Genomic DNA, 25,139 nt, shown 5'->3' with positions numbered 1-25,139 from the left:
GGAGAAAGAGAAAACACAAGGGCATGATCCTGAAATTCAACCAGAAATCTTAAAAATGAAATTACTTCACTGGTGGTATTAACCGAAAACTTAGAGATACCTCTGAGCAACATTGCCAATGGATGTGGCAAGCTGCTAAACCCGGGTGACATAGTAGGTAAAGATTTCAATGGCAAGGTAGTTAATTCAGAACGGATGTTACTCAACGATGCACGGCGTTCAGACTCGTCCAATGGGGCAGAAGTTGTTTGAGCAGCAATGGTTTTCCTATTGACTTCTCCCTTATGAGGCTCTTCCTCGCTACCTACATTCACCGTGACGGGTTGATCAGTTTTGGGAGGAACCTCCCCAGTTAACAATTGAGTGACCTTGCTAGATAATTCAGAAATGTTTTCAAGCAGCGTACCAGCTTGCTTCCTCTGAACGTCATTCAACTTCAGAGACAACAGATCATTAACTCTATTTGAAAAGTGATATAGCCTGGCTTGCACACGCTTAATTTGATTAGGAGAAGGGTCCTTATCATAAAAAAAACTAACTACAGATGCTAGCCCAGTAATATTCTCGACGATCGTGGAAAGAGAGTCGTCAACTTCTTTCTCTCCCAGTGTGGGGATGGAAATGGGCAATTCAAGGGACTCTCTAAGCTTGTTTGTGTCTACTGCAACCGTGCCTCCAGATTGCACATTTCTAATAGTTAACTCATATATCAACTCTTCTTTGCGCAAATAGTTAAGATGGAGAACATCGCGAGGGCCGGGCATGATGACAGAACAATTTTGAAAAACTCAAAAATTCCAGCAACTGAGAAAATGGTTAGGGTTCGGAACAAACAATGTTTAGCCGTCAAAAGGGGCTAAATTGAGACCCATTCAACCATGCTCTGCTACCACTTGTTACCGAGTTTTTGTGGTAGTTATGCGTGAAAGAAGGTGCGGGGTGGTGAACGGGTCTCAAGCTACTAAAGTAAAATTAATTTACAATTTAACAAGGTTATATTTTCTTTTTTAAAACAAAGAAATAACAAGCATGGCAGGTACAAAGTAGCAAGTCCAAAGGGTAGTTACAATATTTACAGGAATTGGGCTTCGCGCCCTGACTTCACAATGCTAGGGCAATCAGCCCAGTTTTACCCCAAACACAAGTTTCAACAGAGGGGGAGAAAACCCCATTCATGCCTAGGAGCCCTTGCTCCAAATTACACTGAAAAGCCTCCACGAGGCGTACAACACTCAATTTTCAAAAGAGCCACTCGCTCTCAAATTTAAGCCTCTCCCAGGCCACACCAAACTCCACCTTCAAGCTGTCCTCAACGGACATAAACACAGGGGTAAAATACCCAATCTACTGAGGTCTATTAAATGAAAAGAAGGTTAATTAAATGACCTCTAAAATAACAATTTGAGAGGAGGCGAACTTGCACTCCTAATACACTTTGATTAAGACCTACTTGGCACTAGGCCGTTAATACAAGGGCTAATCCCATACTAAAGAGGTGACTTAAGAAGAGAACAATTTGTTTTACGTTAACGAAGAATAGGTTGAGAAAAATAAGTTCACCTCAAAACAATATGAGTGGGAGCTCGAGAGGGTTAGCACTCTCTATCCCAGTATGTAGCTTTAAAAGAGAATATATGAAAAGAGTAGTTACATTTAGGAAACGGTTTCATGGTGGAACGCTTAGAACCCGCCCCGAGAGTTAAACTGCTGAGCTAGCCAAGAAAGAAGTTATTAATTGGCCATTACCTTGTTGTTGACCGCTGCCGAGGAAAGAGGCGCTTCCCGCCTCCTGCTATGTACTTTATACACTGAAAGATGGAACAGAAGTGGCCCGGAGACCCTAAAATCAGCAGTTTATATACTCTCGCGGAAGGTTCTAGGCGTTAGGGGAATGAGAACACCCTCCCACGAGGATTTTATTGGTTCATCAATAAACCCCCTACACAATACTATGAAGAAACACATAATTGGTGGAAAATTAATTTAAGAAATTTGGGATAGGCTAGATTTAAAACAAGGGGAAAGAAGGGGTTAATATTGCCAACTTAACCTATGACTGAAAAAAAAATTAGCAAAGAACTAACATTTGAAATAAAAATTTCTCCAACAAAATAGTTCTTTGACTTCGCACTAGGGTGCACTATTGTTGATCTTCAGTAGTGTCCTCTAGAAGAGAAAGTTCACACTTCTTATTTCAAGCGAAACAAAAACACATCAAAAATGACACAGTTCAAAAACTCAAAATTTTCCACGTGGTGACATCTTCTGAGAAAGTAGAGAATTAATAGCGTAGATAAAGTTCAGACTTCCTCCAGCAGAGGAGTTTCAACTGGCGCAAATTTTAAATTAGCGGCGTGGAGGTGTACCGCCCGGTACAATTATTATTATTATTATTATTATTATTATTAATATTATTATTATTATTATTATTATTATTATTATCATTATTTACTAACGTGAGGCACCTGCTGCGCAGACCTTCCACCCCCACTCCCCAAACCACGTTAAGTCGGCTGTGAGTGTAAAAGGAAGTGTCTGTCTGTCTGTCTGTCTGTCTGTCTGTCTGTCTGTCTGTCTGTCTGTCTGTCTGTCTGTCTGTCTGTCTGTCTGTGCGCGATGCGCAGCAAAATCTACAGAACGTTGAGATCTGAAATTTTGAACATAGATAGATGGAAAGGGGTCCGAATGCACCTCGAAGCCGGAATTTTCATTTTCACTTTCGTTGGTGAGTTATGAACGAAAAACCATGGGAAAACGTGCATTGGGATATGACAATCCAACGTGCTGTCGCCAAGATTAAATGCATAGTGTCGCTGTCGCTAGGCAACGTGCATAAGATAGGTAGAGAACACAATATTCAAGGAGCCATTTTACGTCCTGGACGTAGGAAGCTGTTTTTGGTCTTATATGGTGTGAGGGCATATGACGGTGTTGATGATGATTCGTTCGTCGGTTCTGGACGTTAAGTCTTGCGCTATTCGAGTGCAGTGGGCTATGTGCCGGCGGCGGGTTTCATCCTCTTCATTCTTGCTATCATATATCATGTCATTCATTTCTTTCAACTAGCAACTTTTACAAGAATTATCCGATGTTCTACACAGTTACAAGTCTATCGACTACAAGGCAGAGCTTCGAAAGACTTGGAGTCACCTGGAGTTCCCTCGAACACCTAATAGCGGACGATTGTGGCACCAATTATCCTTCTAAAGAATAATAATCCTGTCCTCTGCAATGAACACGACTCTGAAACTGATGACTATTTCATTTTATGAAATACTTCCTCTCATGCAGAGGCTGCCTTGCGACAAAGTATACTTGGTACACTTATGACTTACTATCTGGAGACGAGCACTGTGGGGGTAAGCCATCCGTGGCTCCCTTAGGGGTCAGGCGGGCAAGGTATAAAGATAATCGAAAAAGTGCCGAATCCACAGTTTTCGTGGTCGCTGAAATGAACATTGACACTCCCCATTTTTCAAATGTCAAAGTTCAGGCGAGCGGGGAGTGATATATAAAATTAAAAGGAATATTATATCGAATACATAGTTTTCTGGGTCGCCGAAGTGAATTGTATACTCTGGATCTTTAGTATCAGGAGACAAACAACGTGGGGGTAAGAAAGCCCAGGAACCCTTAGACCGGGGTGGCGAGGGGGTCAGATAAACAAATTAACGAAAAGACTGTCGAATCCATACTTTTTGGGCTCGCTGAGATGAATAGTAACACTCCGGTTTTTTTTAAGTTCACCCCCCTTTGGGACTGGGGCGAGGGGTAGTGATATATAATATTAAACGGAAATAGTGTCGAATACATAGTTTTGGGGGTCGCCGAGGTGAATTGTACAATCCGGGATGTTTAGTATTAGGAGACAAACCACGTGGGGGTAAGACAGCCCAGGAACCCTTAGGGGCAGGGGGTGTGAGGGGTTGAGATATAAAAATCATCGAAAATAGTGTCGAATCTATACTTTTCGGGGTCGCTGAGATGAACAGTGACACTCCGGAATTTTTTAAAGTCCAAGTTCAGCCCCGTTCGTGGTGGGGGGCGATGGGAGAGTGATATATAGAAATAATAATGATATATAGAAATAATAGTGTCGAATACATAGTCGCTGAGGTGAATAGTGACACTCCGAATTTTTAGTATCAGGAGACAAACCACATGGTCAACCCTTAGGGGCGGGGCAAGGGGACTGAGATATACAAATCATCGAAAGAAGTGTCGAATCCATACTTTTCGGGGTCGCTGAGATGAATAATAACATTCCGATTTTTTAAAACTCAAAGTTTAGCCCCCTTTAGGGTGGGGAATGGGGAGTGAGATATAATAGTAATCGAATATGCTGCCGAATCAATAGTTTTCCGGGTCGCTGAGATGAACAGTAACATTCCGGATGTTTAAAGTCTAACTTCAGCCCTCTTTAACATAGGGGGTGAGAAAGGGTGAAAAAATAAAATGTCAGAAATGACCGAGATAACGGACGTGTGTATGTTCCAGTATGACTTTCAAGTATGACTCTCTACCTGGAAAACGTAGTGTGGGAGTAAGACGCCCCTAGAACCACTAGGGAAGCGGGTATAATATTATCCACACTAATAAATGGAAGTCTGGCGCGATCTATATATACTGTACTATATATATAAATTAAGGCATAAAAATGAAAACAGACGTAAATTAGTGAGACCATTCGCTCTTACAGTGCCAAGATGCCGATGCGTCGGCACTTACATTCTGTACGAAAAATGCCAGGATGCCGATTCCATCGGCACCATCTTATAAGTGTAGTCATGTAGTAAGGCGCTAGATTGCGTCACAAATCAAGTAGAAAGAAGGTGGAATGTTTGTAATTCCTTCTTATGTCATTAGATGGCACTGACATAGCTTCACTTTTGCTAGTTTACTCGTCGATTGCGGGTGTATGATCTGTGAGCGCTTGACATCTATGATCCAATATGGCAGCCTCCTTGTTCGTTTATGTCCGCTTGTTGTGACTTGTTTTCGATAATTTTACGTTCTAATTGACGCATTTGAGTTATTTATCGTAATATATTAAGTTTATTATTATTTATACTGCAGTTATAATTACCTAGCAATTTATTTAGGTCGTAGTAATGTTGTAAATAATACAATTATCACAACAAGGCATGTCGTCACGTAGGCCTAATTCGGGAGAAGAAATTGAGGAACTTTTGGGTTGCTTTGAATATGTAAGCGACTCTAATTTTATCGAAAGTGATGATTATGATATATTTGTGGTCGTCAGGTAGCGCACCAGAGAATGACGGAGCCGTGCCATTGGCTAATGGGCTTACCTCATTTCGTGCAATGTCAAAGAGTTATAGTGACAGTGCTAATGAAAATGACAGTGACAGTGAATTAGATGATTCTTGGACAGAATGCATATTCCTTGAAAGTAATGTTGTCCATTCCCACCATTTTTATCAAATCCCAGGGCCTAAACACGTAGGCCTACCTCAATCTGATGCTCCGCCCATAGAATATTTCAATCTGTTCTTCACACTTTCATTTCTGACACTGTTGGTTGATTTTGTATGTTGTTCTGATCTTCTGAACTGTTCTGTAGTAACAAATACTGCTACTAGACACAGTTATCTCAAATGATAACTATTACTCTCTCAAAATTCATAAAATATTCAATCGTTGACAGGTTACACTGTTCGTGTCTTTCTCTCCACATGTTCAATGTTTTGGGAAATTTGTTTATAAATTGTAAAGTAGACCTACATCAACAACATAAATTGGTATATATGATCGCAGATATGAGTTAAGATTAAATATCTTCACTTAGTCACTTTGAGTTTAGTGTAAAATGTGCTAATTAATTTCAAATTACGTTTTTCCTTTTTTAATAAAAAATAATAATATTTTTGTGCACATTATTCCACGAAATTTTATTTTTTGAAATGCAAGTCAAATGTTTATATTTCTTGGAGTATATTAAGCTCACATACCAAATTTTACCTCAATATCTTTTAAACTGAGACGTAAATAAAATATTTTATACAGTGATGCAAAATCCATTGAAACATGCTTGGCATTCTATGCATATGATGACCTATTATGGGTCGTCATCCAAAGGGCTAGGCATCTTAAAAACGTAAAACTTGGTACCAGACAACCTGATGACTTCAGGATCTCTAGAAAAATCTCAGTTTCTCATAATTCTCTGAGGGGTAAATGCTGGAAGTTTCAAACCTGCATAAGAACACAGACGGTGATATTTATCCAGAACCCACAGGTTTCATGGGCTTAAAAGTTTCCTTAAAGTCCTGATTTTTAACCCACTCCCCCATATCAAGATCGCAGCACAAACTACCAGACAAGCTAGAAAATTGAAATTTTGTAAAATTATAGTTTTGAGCATGTAACCGACGGAACGGAGATTGTGCCATCCGTTTTGTGATACGACTTACCATTTAGCTACGAAATACATCGAAAGGAATATTTCAATACTTTTCGGGAGTAAAATATAAAATGTTTAAACATCTCGTAAATTTTCCATTCAATTTGAAGTGATCTACAATTTCGGCCTAATGACCTTTTGTCGTATATCTATCCCTTATACATTAAATGTTTCTCTATTTCTAGATTTACCTAAATTTTGCACTTTGTACACGAACAATTGATGGTTTGATTCACTTATGGGAAAGATGGGATCATCAAATCCTACAGGAATATTGGCCCAACCAGTAGCCATATGTGAGCCAAATTCTATGTTTGAAGCTGTCGCATAAGTATCTGAAAAGCAATGCACTGTGTGAAAATCTTACACAAATTTTACCCTATTCAACGTTTCTAAAACATAATGAATTGTGGTATACAAGTGCACCTGTCGTTATCATCACAACTCCACAACTCACACTTTACATTGGAAACATCGTCTGCGGACCTCCCTATAATTTTTCGCGGATAACGCTAATTTACATGCAATTTAAAAAAAATATTATTAACTTCATGTACAGTAATTTACTTCGATATCCGTATACAATCTGGAATACCGTAGCGAAGCACGGGTACAATTGCTAGTAATAATAATAATAATAATAATAATAATAATAATAATAATAATAATAATAATAATAATAATAATAATAATAATAATAATAATAATAATTGTACCGGGCAGTACACCTCTACGCCGCAAATTTAAATCTTCCGCCAATAAATCCTCCTCTACCGGAGAAACTGTGAACTTTTAGAACTGTATTAATTCATGAACTTTCTCAGAAGAGGTCTCTACTATAAATTTTGGGATTACAAAGTTGTCTATACTGTGTGGATTTCAACGTGTTTTGTTTTCTATGGATCAAGAAGTGTGGACATTCGCTAACAGATGTCTCTACCCAAAAAACTATTATCATGCACCCTGGTGCGAAGTGAAGGAACTTTTGTTGAAGACATTTTTTATTTATAAGTTTTGGTCTTTACTAAATTTTGTTCTTTCATTTGTGGGTTGGCTTTAATAAGCTTTCTTTCCGCCTGTTTTGAACTTAGCCAATCAGTAATTTCTGTAATTAATTTTCCACCTATCAGAGGTTTCTTCTTCGAATTTCCATGTGTAACTCTTAGGTACCCAATAAAGTTGAGTGGGTGTGTCTTTATTATTCATGAAAGGTCTCGAATCTTCCACGAGGGTTTAAAAACTGCTGATTTTCTCGTCTCTTCGCCAATTCAACAACATCTTGCTTAGTGTATAGAAGCATAGCAGGGGGCGGGTAGCGCCTCTTTATTCGGGCAGCAGTTCTTCAACAAGGTAATGGCCGTTTAACACATTTCATTTTAGCTTGCTAGCTCAGCAGTTTAACCCGCGGGGCAGGTCCGAAACCTTTAATATGTAACCTCTAACTTAAAAGATGTCAATCTTTCTCCATCTTTGTAAAACTTCATATATCTTTAAATGTAAATCGGAGATAGAGAGTGCTTTACCCTCTCGAGCTCCCCTTCATTTTGACTTGAGGTGACTATGTTTTCGTAACTGATTTTCTATTCCTAATGTGTTAACATTTTTCTTATACAAGTCACTTCTATAGTGTGGGAATAGCCCCTGTGTATCGGCTTAGCGCCACGTAGGTTTTAACAAGTTTTCGTGTAGGAGTGCTAGTACACGCCTCCATTCATCTTGATATTTTGGGCAATTTAATTAATCTGTTCCTTTTCCACGAAGGCCCAGTAGACTGGGTACAAGTTTTTAATTCTCGTAAGTTGTGCCGTGACGGCAAGCGATCGTAATTTATGGTATGGCGGTGAATAGGCTTGAAATACTGAGAGCATGTCAGCTCCTTCTGGTATTTTGAAAGGTGCCTCGGGGAGGCGTGACATTTTGATTGCTGGGAGCAAGTGCTCCATTATATTGAGGGAATTTCTGCCCTTTTCTAAAATATGTGGTAGTGAACTGAGAGCTCAGAAATAGTTAAACATTGGGGCTCGTAGCCCAGAATTTGTAAAGACCCCTTAACTTGTGCTTTCGTTTGTAAAATTACATTGTACCTGATTTTTCTTTGTTATTTCACCTAGTGAAAATTGTTAAACCTTGTTGTGTATTGAAAATATAACCTTCATTTAAATTTTAAATTCATCTTTCGAACTTGTAGTTAGACCCATTCCAGCCCGCACCTTCTTTCACCTCTGCTGATCCACCAAAACACGGTAATAATTATAATAATAATAATAATAATAATAATAATAATAATAATAATAATAATAATAATAATAATAATAATCTATATATATTGTACCGGGCGGTACACCTCTACACCGTTTATTTAAAAGTTGCGCCAGTTGAAACTCCTCTTCTGGAGGAAGGTTGAACTTTATCTATTCTATTAATTCTCTACTTTCTCAGAAGATGTCACCACGTGGAAAATTTTGAGTTTTTGAACTGTGTCACTTTTGATGTGTTTTTGTTTCGCTTGAAGTAAGAAGTGTGAACTTTCTTTCTAGAGGACACTACTGAAGATCAACAATAGCGCACCCTAGTGCGGAGTCAAAGAACTATTTTGTTGGAGAAATTTTTATTTCAAAAGTTTGTTTCTTGTTAAATTTCTTTCTGTTATGGTTTAAGTTGGCTGTATACCCCTCTTTTTCCCCTTGTTTTAGATTTATCCAATCCCGAATTTCTTTTAGTAATTTCTGACCAATCTGGTGTATCTTCCCCCAACTTGTATCTGTTGCGGGGTCCTATCCAATAAAAATATTGTGGGCGGGTGTTTTCATTCCCCTAACGCCTAGAAACTTCCGCGAGAGTATATAAACTGCTGATTTTGGGGTCTCCGGGCCACTTCTGTTCCATCTTTCAGTGTATTAAGTACATAGCAGGAGGCGGGAAGCGCCTCTTTCTTCTTCAGCCGTTCAACACCAGGTAATGGCCTATTAATACTTCTTTTCTTGCTAGGTCGGCAGTTTAACACTCGCGGCGGGTTCGAAGCATTTCCATCATGTAACCTTTTCCTAAAATGTAATTACTCTTTTCATCTTTTTCTTGTAAAGCTACATATTGGGATAGAGAGTGCTAACCCTCTCGAGCTCCCACTCACATTTGTTTTGAGGTGAACTTATTTTCTCAAACTATTCTTCGTTTATGTAATGTAAAGTGTTCTTCTCTAAGTCACCTCTGTAGTATGGGATTAGCCCTTGCGTTAGCGGCCCAGAGCCAGATTAGGTTTTAAAAACAAAGTGTATTAGGAGTGCTAGATCGCCTCCTCTCAAATTGTTATTTTAGAGGTCATGTAATCAACCTTCTTTTCATGTAATAGACCTCCGTAGGTTGGGTATTTTACCCCTGTGAATACGTCCTTAGAGGACAGCTTGAAGGTAGAGTTTGGTGTGGCCTTGTGATAGGCTTACAATTTTGAGAGCGGATCGCTCTTTGAAATTTGTTTCTGTATGCCTCGTGCAGGCTTTATGTGTAATGTTTGGAGCCAGTGCTCCTGGGCATGAATGGGGTTTTCTGCCCCTTGGCTAATTTTTTTTGGAGTAAGGCGGGGCTGATTGCCCAAGAGTTATGAAGTAAGGGCACTGAGCCCGAATCCAGTAATTTTGTACCTATTCTTTTGCTACTCTGTACCTGTTATGATTGTTATCTCTTGTTTTTGAAAAGAAAATATAACCTAGTTAAATTTTAAATTAATTTTACATTGCACGTTAATTTCGTAGCTTGAAACCCATTCACACCCGCACCTTCTTTCACCTCTACCTACCACGGATATCTCCGTAACAAGTGGTAGCAGAGCGTGGTTGAATGGGTCTCAATTTAGCCCCTTTTGACGGCTAAACATTGCTTTGATTCGAACTCTAATAATTTTCTCAGTTGCTGGAATTTTTTGAGTTTTTCAAAATTGTTCTGTCATCATGCCCGGCCCTCGCGATGTTCTCCTCCTTAACTACTTGCGCAAAGAGGAGTTGATATACGAGTTAACTATCAGAAATGTGCAATCTGGAGGCACGGTTGCAATCGACACCAACAAGCTTAGAGAGTCCCTTGATTTGCCCATTTCCATCCCCAATTTGGGAGAGAAAGAAATTGATGACTCTCTTTCCACGATCGTCGAGAATATTACTGGGCTAGCATCTGTAGTCAGCTTTTTTGATGAAAACGATCCGTCTCCTAATCAAATTAAGCGTGTGCAAGGCAGGCTGTATCACTTTGCAAATAGAGTTAATGATCTGTTGTCTCTAAAGGTGAATGACGTTCAGAGGAAGGACGCTAATACGCTCCTTGAAACTATTTCTGAATTGTCTAATAAGGTCACTCAATTGCTAACCGGCGAAGTTCCTCCCAAAACTGATCAACCCGCCACGGTGAATGTAGGTAACGAGGAAGAGCCTCCTCAGGGAGAAGTCAATAGGATAACCGTTGCTGCTCAAACTATCTCTGCCCCATCGAACAACGAATCTGAACGCCGTGCGTCATTGGGTAACATCCGCTCTGAATTAACTTCTTTGCCATTGAAACCTTTAACGACTATGTCACCTGGGTTCAGTAGCTTGCCTCATCCATTGGCAATGTTGCTTAGAGGTATCTCTAAGTTTTCCGTCAACACCACCAGTGATGTAATTTCATTTTTAAGATTTCTAGTGGAATTTCAGGATCATGCTCTTGTTTTTTCTCTTTCGCCATGTCAAATTTTGCAAATTATCTATCCGTATGCTATTGGTATTCTCTCTGATAAAATCGTAAGAGCCATTGCCGAGCAATCATCTATTGAGGATTTCCATGCCCATTTGCTAGCTAACTTCATCCCGGCTAGGGCTAGGTCCTCCCTGATTCAGAAGTACTATTACCGTGTACAGCGCTTGGATGAAAACTTGGCTGATTTCATTCAAGATATCAAATTCTACACTAGGGTGTTTGCTCTGCACTTTCCTGAAGATCAGATTGTGCAGGCTATTGTAGAAGGTATTTCGCCATCCTACAGGTCATATTTGTGTTTCGCGGCGTGTCCGCAAACCTTCTCTGAACTTGAAGCATTGGCCGTCTCAGCGGAAGGAGTTAGATACGCCGATTCTTTGCGTGTCGCGAAAGAACCCCCGCCTTCCTTTAGTAACACTCGGCCTCCACCTCGCCGACCAGTCAATCCCCGTAAATGTTATGCTTGCGGGTCGCCTGACCATCTGCGGAATAAGTGTCCTCTGATCAAGTCAAGTGGGACAAGGAATGGAGCAGGGTCATCACAAGGCTGTTTTAAGTGTGGGGCCTTCTCACATATCGCCAAGAATTGCCCAAACTCAAATAGCACCCCCTCCTGCTCAACTTCTGGTGCAAATTCCACCTATGCCAATAATAAAAAGTGACCAGTGGCGTCGGCTGAGCCGACTAATCCATCTTCCCGAGACTTAGCCCCTAGTAAACAGGTTGTAAATGCAGAGAACGACCAGCCTTCAAATTCATCTTTTGAATGCCCTAAAGAGTGTCTTAGGATTGCGGCGGATACCCCCGCACCTGTTCCTTTTCTTAAGATTGAGTTAAATAACGAGCCTATAACAGCTCTCTTAGATTCAGGCAGTGTTTGTTCCATTATTTCGGCTGATTGGTATTCTAAATTGAAATCTGTTTGTAAACTCCCTGACTATGACTCATCTCCTGTTAAATATGCTTCGGCTAATTCATCTCCATTAGAAATTCTAGGTTCCTTACATGTCAAAATTCGGGTTTTTAAATTTACATGGAAGATCAAATTGTTTGTGGCCAAGCGTTTGTCTTGCCCCATCATATTGGGAGCGGACTTCATTTCTCACACTGGTCTTGTGCTCGATCTCCAGAGTAGGTCGTGCACATTCAAATTTGCGTCCAATTGTAGAATTCCCTTGTTAAAGTGTAATTCTGTATCATGTTCATCTATTTCGCCTACCCAGGATGAGATGTTGTTAGACCTTAGACATCTACCTGAGGAGCAGGCTGATAGTATTCGGAAACTGTGTCAGTCGTTTCCCGAGGTGTTCTCTGATACTCTTGGTGTTACTGACCTTATTGAATACAAAATTGAGGTCACGGATTCGATTCCTGTCCGTTTTCCACCGTATAGGCTATCTCCACCTAAAATGAAGGCTCTGAAAGAAATCATCGATCAGATGTTGAAGGATGGTATTATTAGGCCCTCTAAGTCAGCGTATTCTTCGCCTATTTTTCTAGTCCCGAAACCCCAAGGAGGCTTCAGGCCTGTCATTGATTACAGGGCTCTCAATCGGAAGGTGGTGTTGCAATCTGTGCCCCTTCCCGACCTTCATTCTTGCTTTTCATGGTTTCGTAAGGCAAAGTTCTTCACCATCTTGGACTTGAATCAGGCCTATAATCAAATTCCCCTTGCCGAAGAGTCTAAACATCTTACAGCGTTTGCCACGGACTGGAATTTATATGAATACAACCGCGTGCCTTTCGGGCTCCCCACGGGGGCAGCTGTGCTCACTAGGCTACTAGATAGGGTCTTTTCCGACATCAAATTTGAGTACTTATATCACTACTTGGATGATGTCGTCGTATTTTCCGAAACCTTTGAAGAACATCTAGATCATTTGCGAGAAGTTCTCAATCGCCTTCGTAAGGCTGGGTTAACTGTTAAGTTGTCCAAGGTTGCCTTTGCTAAGCCCTCTATGTCATTCCTAGGGCATATTGTGTCACCTGATGGTGTAGCAGTCGATCATTCTAGAACACAGGCCATCCGTGATTTTAAACCTCCCAAGGACATTAAAGGTATCGCCAGGTTCATTGGCATGGTGTATTTCTTCAGGAAGTTCATTCCTAATTTTGCTAATAGAGCGGCGCCCTTAAACCTTCTCCGTAGGAAAGGCATCAAATTCGAGTGGGGACCGTCTCAACAAGCCGCTTTTGAAGACCTTAAATTAGCTCTCTGTAATGCCCCTGTACTTGCTATGCCTGATTTCTCGAAGAAATTCATCGTCCAAACCGACGCGTCGTCGTCGGCGGTAGCTGCAGTCCTTCTTCAAGAGACTGAACTAGGGAGGCGCCCCATCGCCTATGCATCTAGGACTCTCTCGGCTCAAGAAGCAAAGTACTCCATATATGAGCTTGAAGGTTTGGCAGTTTTATTTGCCTTAGAAAAGTTCCGTCTCTATCTGGAACATGTCAAATTCGACTTGGAGACAGATAATCAAGCCTTAAGCTGGGTCTTAGGTAGGCCGCGTCGTACTGGTCGTATAGCCCGTTGGGCCATCCGTATTTCTGCCTTCCAATTCGATGTACGACATATCAGAGGTACTGAAAATGTTGTTGCTGATGGACTCAGCCGTATGTTTTCTAACGACGTCGAGACCCATGAACCTGTCGACAGTTCATCACCTTCCGAGTCCATACTATCTGAGGTTAATGCCATCCTAACAGATGCTCCCATGCTCTTTAGGGATATCGAGAAATACCAACGTGAAGATCCGACGCTGGGTCCGATAATGGAAACCCTTTCTTCTGGGGAACATGTCGTCCCTTATGTTCTGAGGAATGGTGTTTTATGTTGCCCATCGAGGCATGATAAGATGATGAAGGTTGTCGTGCCAGCGGTTCTTGTGCCTATGATCTTCAAGTATTATCATGAGACCCCATTAGGAGGGCATCTTGGAATCTTTAAAACCCGTGAAAAAATTCGTGAAATGTTCATTTGGAAAGGTATGGACGGTGAAATCCGTGAACTTGTAAAAGCTTGTAAATCTTGTTTGCTTAGTAAACCCACCATGTCCACCAAGGTAGTCCTTTTGTCTTCGCATCAAGCGTCGCGCCCCATGGAACGCCTGTATATCGATTATGTAGGACCCTTCCCCCAGTCAAAGGGTAATGCTAACAAGTTCATCTTTGTGTGCGTAGATGGCTTTACTAGATTTTCTTGGTTATTTCCGACTAAGCTGGCTACCGCTCAGTCCACCATTACTTGCCTAAATTCTATTTTTGCTTCTTTTGGTCCGAGCCAATACATTGTATCTGATAATGCTAAAGCTTTTACATCAAATCTGTTTCGTAAATTCTGTTTTGACTTGTCCATCTCTCATGTAACTACATCGGCTTATTACCCTCAACCATCTCTGGCTGAACGGGTTAACCGTAATCTCAGGTCCGCACTTATTGCCTATCATCATGAAGATCATTCTAGGTGGGACACGTCCCTGCATTGGTTAGCTTTTGCTTTGAATTCGGCGGTTCATGAATCACACAAATTTACTCCAGCTTCTTTGATGTTTAAGTTCGTTCCCAACACGCCGCTCTCTAACCTCTGGTCTCTGAATGACATTCTGCCCGAGACAATAGATCCGGACAACATTAAAGATCTTTGGAAGAAGGCTAAATCTAATCTTAAAGTATCTCATGAAAAGGTTAGGGAAAGGTATGATCGTGGACGGAGACCCACCACTTTGAAGGTAGGTGACCAGGTTATGGTCAAAAATTTTGTTCCCGCGGGCAAGCTTGCCCCCAGATTTCATGGGCCTTGTATCATTCTCGATTTTCTTACGCCGGTTACCTTATTGCTAAGTAATCCAGCCACCGAGAGGATATTTAGAGTTCACCTGTCCCAGGTGAAACCGGTGTAATTTCTATGTTAACTTGCTTCATATTATTTTGAAAGGATATGAAGGTTATATTTTTTTTTTTTTGAGTTTCACTTTTAAGGCATTCTGCCCCTTCTGTAATATTTTGGTTTTAGATGTAAGCCTTGTGTAAAACCTGCCCCGACCCGTTAAACTGCCATCCTGTTCTTGCCACGGCCATTACCACGCTCCCGTCTCCTGCTCCACCTTACACTGTGGCTTCATAATAGTAAATGCCATGGATATCTACACGCCGCTGGCCCCTCAACCTCTCCACAAGCCTGTACCCTCAAAGAAGATGATTGTCCAACACAATTCTGCCGCCTAGCTTTAATGTTTCAGCGCCCCCGCAGCCGCGCAGCGCCGTGCAGCGACTGGGGAGGGGGATGGGCCCCCTCCTCTCCAGCGAGGACGACATGTGCACGGCGAGCCGGAGCTCTCCTCCCGGCCAAGGCTGATGTGCGGCGCACGACCTGCTACATGCCCGCAGCCTGTATCTGTTCACCGCGGGCGCGGCGTACTTCAACACCTCTGCTCCCCTCATAGTGCGGGCGAGCGGTATCTCAGGGTACTTGAGGGGTCCGATCGGCCTCCGTTGGACGCAAGCTGCAACGGCCGGTCTGGCCATCCGACTCAATCTACATCAACTACATGGACAGTCACCATAAGCAATAACTACACTTGGGAATTCAACAACAATATTTGGTGGACATTGCAAAATTTTTCTTCACCTTTAAGTATTAAAAGTTTATCTTCAGAAATTCAAATTCTACAAACATACAGACTTTCATTCACCTGCAACAACAACATTTTGAAACTGAATTAAGAAATCTTGTAAATGCTTCTGCTATCTATCTTCGTATCAACATCATTACTTGGACTTTGTTTCAAACTGATTTCATGTGTCACCCCTGGAGGAACTTTTGGGGGGGGGAGGTCTGTACCGGGCGGTACACCTCTACACCGTTTATTTAAAAGTTGCGCCAGTTGAAACTCCTCTTCTGGAGGAAGGTTGAACTTTATCTATTCTATTAATTCTCTACTTTCTCAGAAGATGTCACCACGTGGAAAATTTTGAGTTTTTGAACTGTGTCACTTTTGATGTGTTTTTGTTTCGCTTGAAGTAAGAAGTGTGAACTTTCTCTTCTAGAGGACACTACTGAAGATCAACAATAGCGCACCCTAGTGCGGAGTCAAAGAACTATTTTGTTGGAGAAATTTTTATTTCAAAAGTTTGTTTCTTGTTAAATTTCTTTCTGTTATTGTTTAAGTTGGCTGTATACCCCTCTTTTTCCCCTTGTTTTAGATTTATCCAATCCCGAATTTCTTTTAGTAATTTCTGACCAATCTGGTGTATCTTCCCCCAACTTGTATCTGTTGCGGGGTCCTATCCAATAAAAATATTGTGGGCGGGTGTTTTCATTCCCCTAACGCCTAGAAACTTCCGCGAGAGTATATAAACTGCTGATTTTGGGGTCTCCGGGCCACTTCTGTTCCATCTTTCAGTGTATTAAGTACATAGCAGGAGGCGGGAAGCGCCTCTTTCTTCTTCAGCCGTTCAACACCAGGTAATGGCCTATTAATACTTCTTTTCTTGCTAGGTCGGCAGTTTAACACTCGCGGCGGGTTCGAAGCATTTCCATCATGTAACCTTTTCCTAAAATGTAATTACTCTTTTCATCTTTTTCTTGTAAAGCTACATATTGGGATAGAGAGTGCTAACCCTCTCGAGCTCCCACTCACATTTGTTTTGAGGTGAACTTATTTTCTCAAACTATTCTTCGTTTATGTAATGTAAAGTGTTCTTCTCTAAGTCACCTCTGTAGTATGGGATTAGCCCTTGCGTTAGCGGCCCAGAGCCAGATTAGGTTTTAAAAACAAAGTGTATTAGGAGTGCTAGATCGCCTCCTCTCAAATTGTTATTTTAGAGGTCATGTAATCAACCTTCTTTTCATGTAATAGACCTCCGTAGGTTGGGTATTTTACCCCTGTGAATACGTCCTTAGAGGACAGCTTGAAGGTAGAGTTTGGTGTGGCCTTGTGATAGGCTTACAATTTTGAGAGCGGATCGCTCTTTGAAATTTGTTTCTGTATGCCTCGTGCAGGCTTTATGTGTAATGTTTGGAGCCAGTGCTCCTGGGCATGAATGGGGTTTTCTGCCCCTTGGCTAATTTTTTTTGGAGTAAGGCGGGGCTGATTGCCCAAGAGTTATGAAGTAAGGGCACTGAGCCCGAATCCAGTAATTTTGTACCTATTTTTTTGCTACTCTGTACCTGTTATGATTGTTATCTCTTGTTTTTGAAAAGAAAATATAACCTAGTTAAATTTTAAATTAATTTTACATTGCACGTTAATTTCGTAGCTTGAAACCCATTCACACCCGCACCTTCTTTCACCTCTACCTACCACGGATATCTCCGTAACATATATAAAAGCAAGTCGGGCTGGAGCGATGTATATATAAATATTTAAAAATGAAAAAAGACGTGAATTAATGAGGCACTTCCAGAAATCTCAGAAATTTGAAACTTGGTACGAGGGAAACTGATGAAACCAGGATCCCTAGAAAAGTCGGAAATTCTCAAAATTCCCTGAAGGGGGCATGCTGCGGGGGCTCAAAATTTTGGCTCAGCATAAGAACACAGTCGTATAGTATATCCAAAACGATAACCTGTAGGTTTCGTGGGCTTAAAAATTTTCGGGAATTTCCTCATTTTTATCCCCCATCCCCCCAAATCAAGATGGCGGCACAACCTGCGAGACGAGGTAGACAATTGAAATTTGGTGAAATTATAGCTTTTGGTCCCTAACCGACGGGAAAATTCCAATGTGTTCAAATTTTTCACTTTCTAACCCCAAAGATATCGAAATATGGTGGCAATTTTAATGACTGCGCAGACATTCCTTTTGAGCTATTTTGTGGCTAAACGGTAAGTCGTATCACAAAACGGATGGCACAATGTCACTTCAATTCGGAGTGATCTACAACTTTGGTCCTGTGACATTTTGTCGTATCTCTCTCCCTTATACGTTAAATTTGGCCGTATTTCCGGATTGTTCGTAAATTTTGTGATTTTTACAAGTATATTTTATTGTTTGACACATTTATAAGAATGATAGGATCATCACATTATGTGCGCACATTGGCACGATTAAGGGACATATGTGTTCCAAATTTCATGATTCTAGCTTATACATAAGGAGGCAAAATGTAATGTAAAATGTTAAAAAATGCACCCAAATTTCACCCTATTCAAAATTTGAACTCAATTTACCCCCTTAATATGGGAGATACTAGGAAATGGTTTAGAAACAAACATGTAGAGCGATAAATGAGCCGTATGATGGCGCAAACCGTTTCTTAATATCATAAACCGTTCAGGAGATATGAATCTCGAAGTGGAAGCCTGCAATTTTCAACGTGCTCATGCTTATTCGTCACCTATATATATAAAAGCAAGTCGGGCTGGAGCGATGTATATATAAATATTTAAAAATGAAAAAAACGTGAATTAATGAGGCACTTCCAGAAATCTCAGAAATTTGAAACTTGGTACGAGGGAAACTGATGACACCAGGATCCCTAGAAAAATCGGAAATTCTCAAAATTCCCTGAAGGGGGCACGCTGGGGGGGCTCAAATTTTGGGCTCAGCATAAGAACACAGTCGTATAGTATATCCAAAACGATAACCTATAGGTTTCGTGGGCTTAACAATTTTCGGGAATTTCCTCAATTTTATCCCCCATCCCCCCAAATCAAGATGGCGGCACAACCTGCGAGACGAGGTAGACAATTAAAATTTGGTGAAATTATAGCTTTTGGTCCCTAACCGACGGGAAAATTCCAATGTGTTCAAATTTTTCACTTTTTAACCGCAAAGATATCGAAATATGGACGCAATTTTAATGACTGTGCAGACATTCCTTTTGAGCTATTTTTTGGCTAAACGGTAAGTCGTATCACAAAACGGATGGCACAATGTCGCTTCAATTCGGAGTGATCTACAACTTTGGTCCTGTGACATTTTGTCGTATCTCTCTCCCTTATACGTTAAATTTGGCCGTATTTCTGGATTGTTCGTAAATTTGGTGATTTTTACAAGTATATTTTATTGTTTGACACACTTATAAGAATGATAGGATCATCACGTTGTGTGCGCACATTGGCACGATTAAGGGACATATGTGTACCAAATTTCATGATTCTAGCTTATACATAAGTAGGCAAAATGTAATGTAAAATGTTAAAAATGCACCCAAATTTCACCCTATTCAAAATTTGAACTCAATTTACCCCCTTAATATGGGAGATACGAGGAAATGGTTTAGAAACAAACATGTAGAGCGAATAATGAGGCGTCTGATGGCGCAAACCGTTTCTTAATATCATAAACCGATTTAGGAGATATGAATCTCGAAGTGGAAATCTGCACTTTTCAACGTGCTCATGCTTATCCGTCATCTATCTATATAAATAAAATTGTTCGTGTCTGTTTGTCTGTTCCACCATCACGTCGAAATGGCTGGATAGATCTCAACCAAACTTAATATTTAGAGTATACTCATCCAGGGGAAGGTTTCGATATGCATATCATTTTAAAATCTTTGAATACACGGGGGATTTATAGGAAAACCAGAATGGTTTTTCCACCATCACGTCGAAACGGCTGGATAGATCTCAACCAAACTTCATATTTAGAGTATACTCCTCCCGTGGAAGGTTTCGATATGCATATCATTTTAAAATCTTTGAATACACGGGGGTTTATAGGAAAACCAGGATGGTTTTTCCACCATCACGTCGAAACGGCGGGATAGATGTCAACCAAATTTCATATTTAGAATATACTCATCCCGGGGAAGTTATCGATATGCATATTATTTTAAAATCTTTGAATAGACTGGGGTTTATAGGAAAACCAGAATGGTTTTTGCACCATCACGTCGAAACGGCTCGATAGATCTCAACTAAACTTCATATTTAGAGTATACTCATCTCGGGGAAGGTTTCAATGTGCATATCATTTTAAAATCTTTGAATAGACGGGGGGTTTATAGGAAACTCACAATGGTTTTCCTCCATTTTCTCTTATACTATTGATTATCTGTAAACTTCGTTTACCGTACGTGAAACGTCTCTTCATTATAAACAACTTTCGTTATGTTCATAATTTACCTTACTCTTTACAAGACGGAGAAATTTACAATTTTCTGCTGGTACCATGCTCTGCATTGAGTGACCGACAGACCGACAACGAACCTACAGGTTACCATGGCAACGTCTCTGACTGCATGCCAGCAGGGAAGTAACGTATTGCCATTTTCCTCATCATGCTTTTAAATTCGTGGTTGTTCCTTGGGTAGAAGGCAAGAGAGGCGTCAATCGGCCTATCTTCGGGATATTGGCGGAATATCGTTGGATGTTATAACCGCCTTCGAATAGATTAAGTAATAACACCATTAGTCATCTTCTTATTTTTTTTGTTTACCTAGGAATCAATGGACCTAAATTTCTCCTCTGTTACCGCTTTATTATATCCATAACTCACACTAGCATAATTTATTGAGGGGCATTTGATTTTCCAATACATTAACTTGGTATTTACATATTTGTCGTTATCCGGCTGTCCTCAGTTATAATCCATTTTCTATTACTTTCAACTTTCTTAACTGTATTATTTTCTTCCTTAATTACGCCGTATGTACGCGAGTGCTTCAAACTACTGGATGTATTTCCACCAATACTCATATTTAGAATACACCTGTCCTTGATAGGTTTTAGGGCAAATATTGTTCCTAAATCCCTGAACTGACTGGGTGTTTATACGAAACCGAAACAGTGATTTTGCACTTCCACAAAATATACACAACCAACGTTAATTTAAATCTACCTGCCTTGGTAGAAATTAATTTCTAAACCTTTTTTCTCATGTGCATCATTTCGATACGAGGATTAATAAGGGAGATATCATTAACGGACCGTTTTTTTTGTACAAGTCCCATCGGACTTAACTCACGAGCGGGTGCGTGTAAAGCGTATTCCTTACAACTTGAAAACTACTGAAGACATTCGAACCGAAATTCATATTTAGCATCCACCTGTCCAAAGGTAGGTTTCAAAGGTAAATAACATTTCATGTTCCGGAATGGACTGGCGGTTTATAGGGAAAACAAATGGTGATTTTACTCTTCCACAATATATACAGAACAGGACCAACCTGACTGGAAATCGACCAAACGTGATGGAATTCCACATCTAAACCTTTTTTTCATGTGCATTGTTTCGTCAGGAGGATTAATAAGGGAGATAGCATGAATGGTCAGTTTTGCAGGTTAAGTCCAGCGGACATAGCCAAAAAGGTGTTTTACATGGAGCAGATTCCTTATCTATATAAATCAAATCGTAACGACTGTGTGCCTCTACACTGACTATTTTGGCGAAATTTTCGTACAGCTTTCCGTTTAAGGGGTAATAATGACCATCTGCATAATTTTTGGTTTAGTTTCCTGAAAGTCCTAATTTTTACCCGCCTCGCCCAAAATCCAGATTGCGGCATAATCTGCCAGAAGAAAAAGAAGATAATTTAAATTTGACAAAATTATACGTTTTAGCCTGTAACGAACGGAAAATATCCAAGATCATTAAATTTTTCACTTTTTATCCCCGAAGAATATCGAAATATGCAGGCAATTTTAATGATGGTGCAGACCTTCGGAAATTCCTATCACATAACAGATTGCACAATCTCCGTTCAATTTGGAATGATCTACAACCTTGGTCTTATGACTTTTTGCCGTATCTGTATCCCTTTTACGTTTGATTTTTCTCTATTAATGGATGTTAAGTCAATTTGGAATTTTCACATGCATAATTCATACCTTCGATTACTTATATGAAATACAGAATCATCAAACTCTTCACGAAAATTGGCCCACCCAGTAGCCATATATGAGCCAAATGCTATGTATGTAGCTGTCACATAATTATCCGAAAAGTAGTGTAATGTGAGATAATCTTACAAGAACGTTACCCTGTTCCACGTTTCTAACTCAATCTGACCCAAGAATAGATGACATATCATAGGACCAGCCATTTAGGCCACTAAATCCGGCGTGTCTTATGGTATAATCCTTTGTCGATATGACGTATGTTTAGTAGCAGTTAATCTGTAAATGAAGGTCTTCAATATTCAATATTGTAAACACGCATACACTTTCGTATGTCGATCTATATATATTCACTGATGTCGATTTGTAGCGATCGAGAAAGGGTGGGTCTGCTATTGTAATCAGTACTCCCCACACCGACTTTGACTGGCAGTATGAAAGGGTTCCTTCTCCAACTCCTGTGTAACTGTCATTAGTAAGGAAGGTCTACAATTGTAATGAATAGTTCACTTCTCGATTTGACTTGCAGAAGGCAAGTGAGCATGCAGTTTTGTTAAAAACTCCCCTACCCGATTGTGTTTGGCAGTAGGCAAGGGTGTCCGCCATTATAAAGAAATGTCCTCATCTAAAATGTGACTGGCATTAGGCATAGTGGCCTGCTATTTTGATGGAAACTCACCAACTTGGTGTGACTGGCAGTAAGCTGGCTGGAAGTAGGAAAATGGGCCTGGCATTATAATGATAACTGCACAACTCAATTTCGAGTGATAGTAGGGTAATTGCCTGCCATTATAATAAAAACTGTAATCTGTGTGGAAGTAGGAAAGGGGGGCTGCCATTTTAACGAAAACTCCCCAAATCGATTCTCTCCGCATAGTAGGCAATGGGGCCTGCAATTATAATGTAAACTTCCCAACTCGATTGTGAATGGCAGTAGGCAAGTGAGCCTGCCGTTATATCACAAATCCATAACAAACACTTTACATTGGAAACAACGTACGGGGACCTCCCCATGCTCTTTCTCGGATAACGCTAAGAGACATGCAATTTTAAAACAATCTTATTTACTGCATGCACACTATTTACTTCGATATTCGAATACAATGTAGAATACCGTAGCGAAGCACGGGTACATTCGGTAATAATAATAATAATAATAATAATAATAATAATAATAATAATAATAGTTTCCTAGACGAGGTCATCAAAGAATGGGAAAAAGTACTCGCGGAAAAATTCACTAAGGACCAAGTAAGAATATGGTACCTAAAAAGAACCTCATACACCTCTGTGTTCCACGATATTTCCTTAACAAATATTAGTACAAGGTTTGGGCCAAAAGCCATTGCAAGCATTTCTTTTCTCTTTTTTCAGTTATGTGAGCTGATCACAAACTGTTACTTGTCGTGCGGAAGCTACGCAGGTATACAACAACAGGTGGCTCTATGATTGCTGATAGCAGCACAGATAGCGCTGTGAATGAGCGTCGTGCGAGTCGCAAGTAATCCTTGTTGAGCAGCGCGCACACACCAAAGTAGCCGTTCTCCGCGGGAGAAATGCGAGAGAATGTCATGGTAAATTGGTGGAAGACCTCCCATACCGTACAGTAGCGTGGTAGGTGGGATCGTTTCAGCAAGGACGTGTGGCAACCGGAGTTCACCAACGCAAGGGAGGACCGGTCAGTTTGTCGAGCGATGTTCCACATGCGTTCGTCGAGCAGCTCCTGGAGGCAGACAGACGATGGACGCTACTGAAGCAGGAGAGAGCAAATGGCATAGAGAAACCAGCATCGAGAGGATACTGCAGGGCTGCAACTGTGCAAAACCGCATCGCAGTGGGTACCGCATGCACTGACGGAACTTCAGTTCTTGATGCGATATGCAATATGCTCCGACCAACTAGCACGCTAGCAACACAACGGCGACCACTTTCTGCTAAGAATAATCGCCATTGATAAATATTTATCTCGCCCCCGCAACAAATCTAATATATCCAGTCACTGACCTGAGAAATGCCCTGTGAAAACGACAGTCGCATAGATTCATCTTACTATAATTCTCATAACTCTCCCCTGTACTTTCATCCTTGACGACTATCTAATTTGTGCCTTTCTACATGTCTCTATCCAGGTATAATGAAACCATGATGGGGATGATATTTTAAATGTTGACGGGAATGTTGAGGTGTGACTTTTATGACGATAGTCAAAACGAGTTTCCAATAGATGAATCTGTGCAAACTGTTTGCACAATTGTTCAGTTCTGTTTCACTTTCGATGATTGTTCGGCAACTTCGTAAATATTTGTCATATTTTTCAACTCCCTAGCCCACTGCAGACACTGCTAAAACATCCATGAAACCCGGGATGAACATGCATATGGGTAAATAAAACTGGTATCGAAAAGGACAAAGTGATGGGGCTTGTGCTGGTTATTATTTTAAGAGGAAGGGAAATTGAGTTACCATCATGTATTGACATTATCATAGTAAAAATACAACAGGTCTGACTCTTCGAAGAATTATATTTTGAAAAAAAGAAAGAGTAAGGTTGAGAAGGGTGTGAAAAAGGTAACTTCCATAGGCTTTGAAAAGCTAATTCCGTCTAAGTCGAGCGAGAACAAAAGTTTGTCAAGGAAGTTCAAAGAGAATGGTGCGTTTTTGACATGCAGTCCCTCTCCACCGGGCGAGTTGGCCGTGTGGTTAGGCCTGCGCATTTGTGAGCTTGCATCGGGGAGATAGTGGGTTCGTATCCCACTGTCGGTGGCCCTGAAGATGGTTTTCCGTGGCTTCCCATTTTCACACCAGGAATATGCTGGGTCTATACCTTAATTAAGGCCACGGCCGCATCCTTTCGAGCCGTAGGCCTTTTCTATCCCATCGTTGCCAAAAGACCTATCGGTGTCGGTGCGACGCAAAGTAAATTGTCAAAAAGAGGAAAAACACTATTATCTCAGTTACGCCTGGAGGATGCACTACACATGTGCTCTCTGAAAGCACTGCACTTACCTGACATTCAGATTTCGCTACTCGCCACCCGGTCAGGCCATACAGTCACCGCAAGGAGCTGTTGGAATGAACTCCCCAAGGACATGAAGAGCGCTCAGTCTGAAACAAAATTCCAAACCTTCTACAACTAACAACTACTTGAGAATGAATGTAGCTGTTTACTGTCGCATGTTATCAGCGGAATTTGTATATTATGTTC

The sequence above is a fragment of the Anabrus simplex genome, chromosome 5 (assembly GCF_040414725.1).
Source record: "Anabrus simplex isolate iqAnaSimp1 chromosome 5, ASM4041472v1, whole genome shotgun sequence".
In the NCBI taxonomy this organism is placed as follows: Eukaryota; Metazoa; Arthropoda; class Insecta; order Orthoptera; family Tettigoniidae; genus Anabrus; species Anabrus simplex.
The sequence above is the reverse complement of the archived record's forward strand: the minus strand, read 5'-3'. Positions refer to the sequence as shown.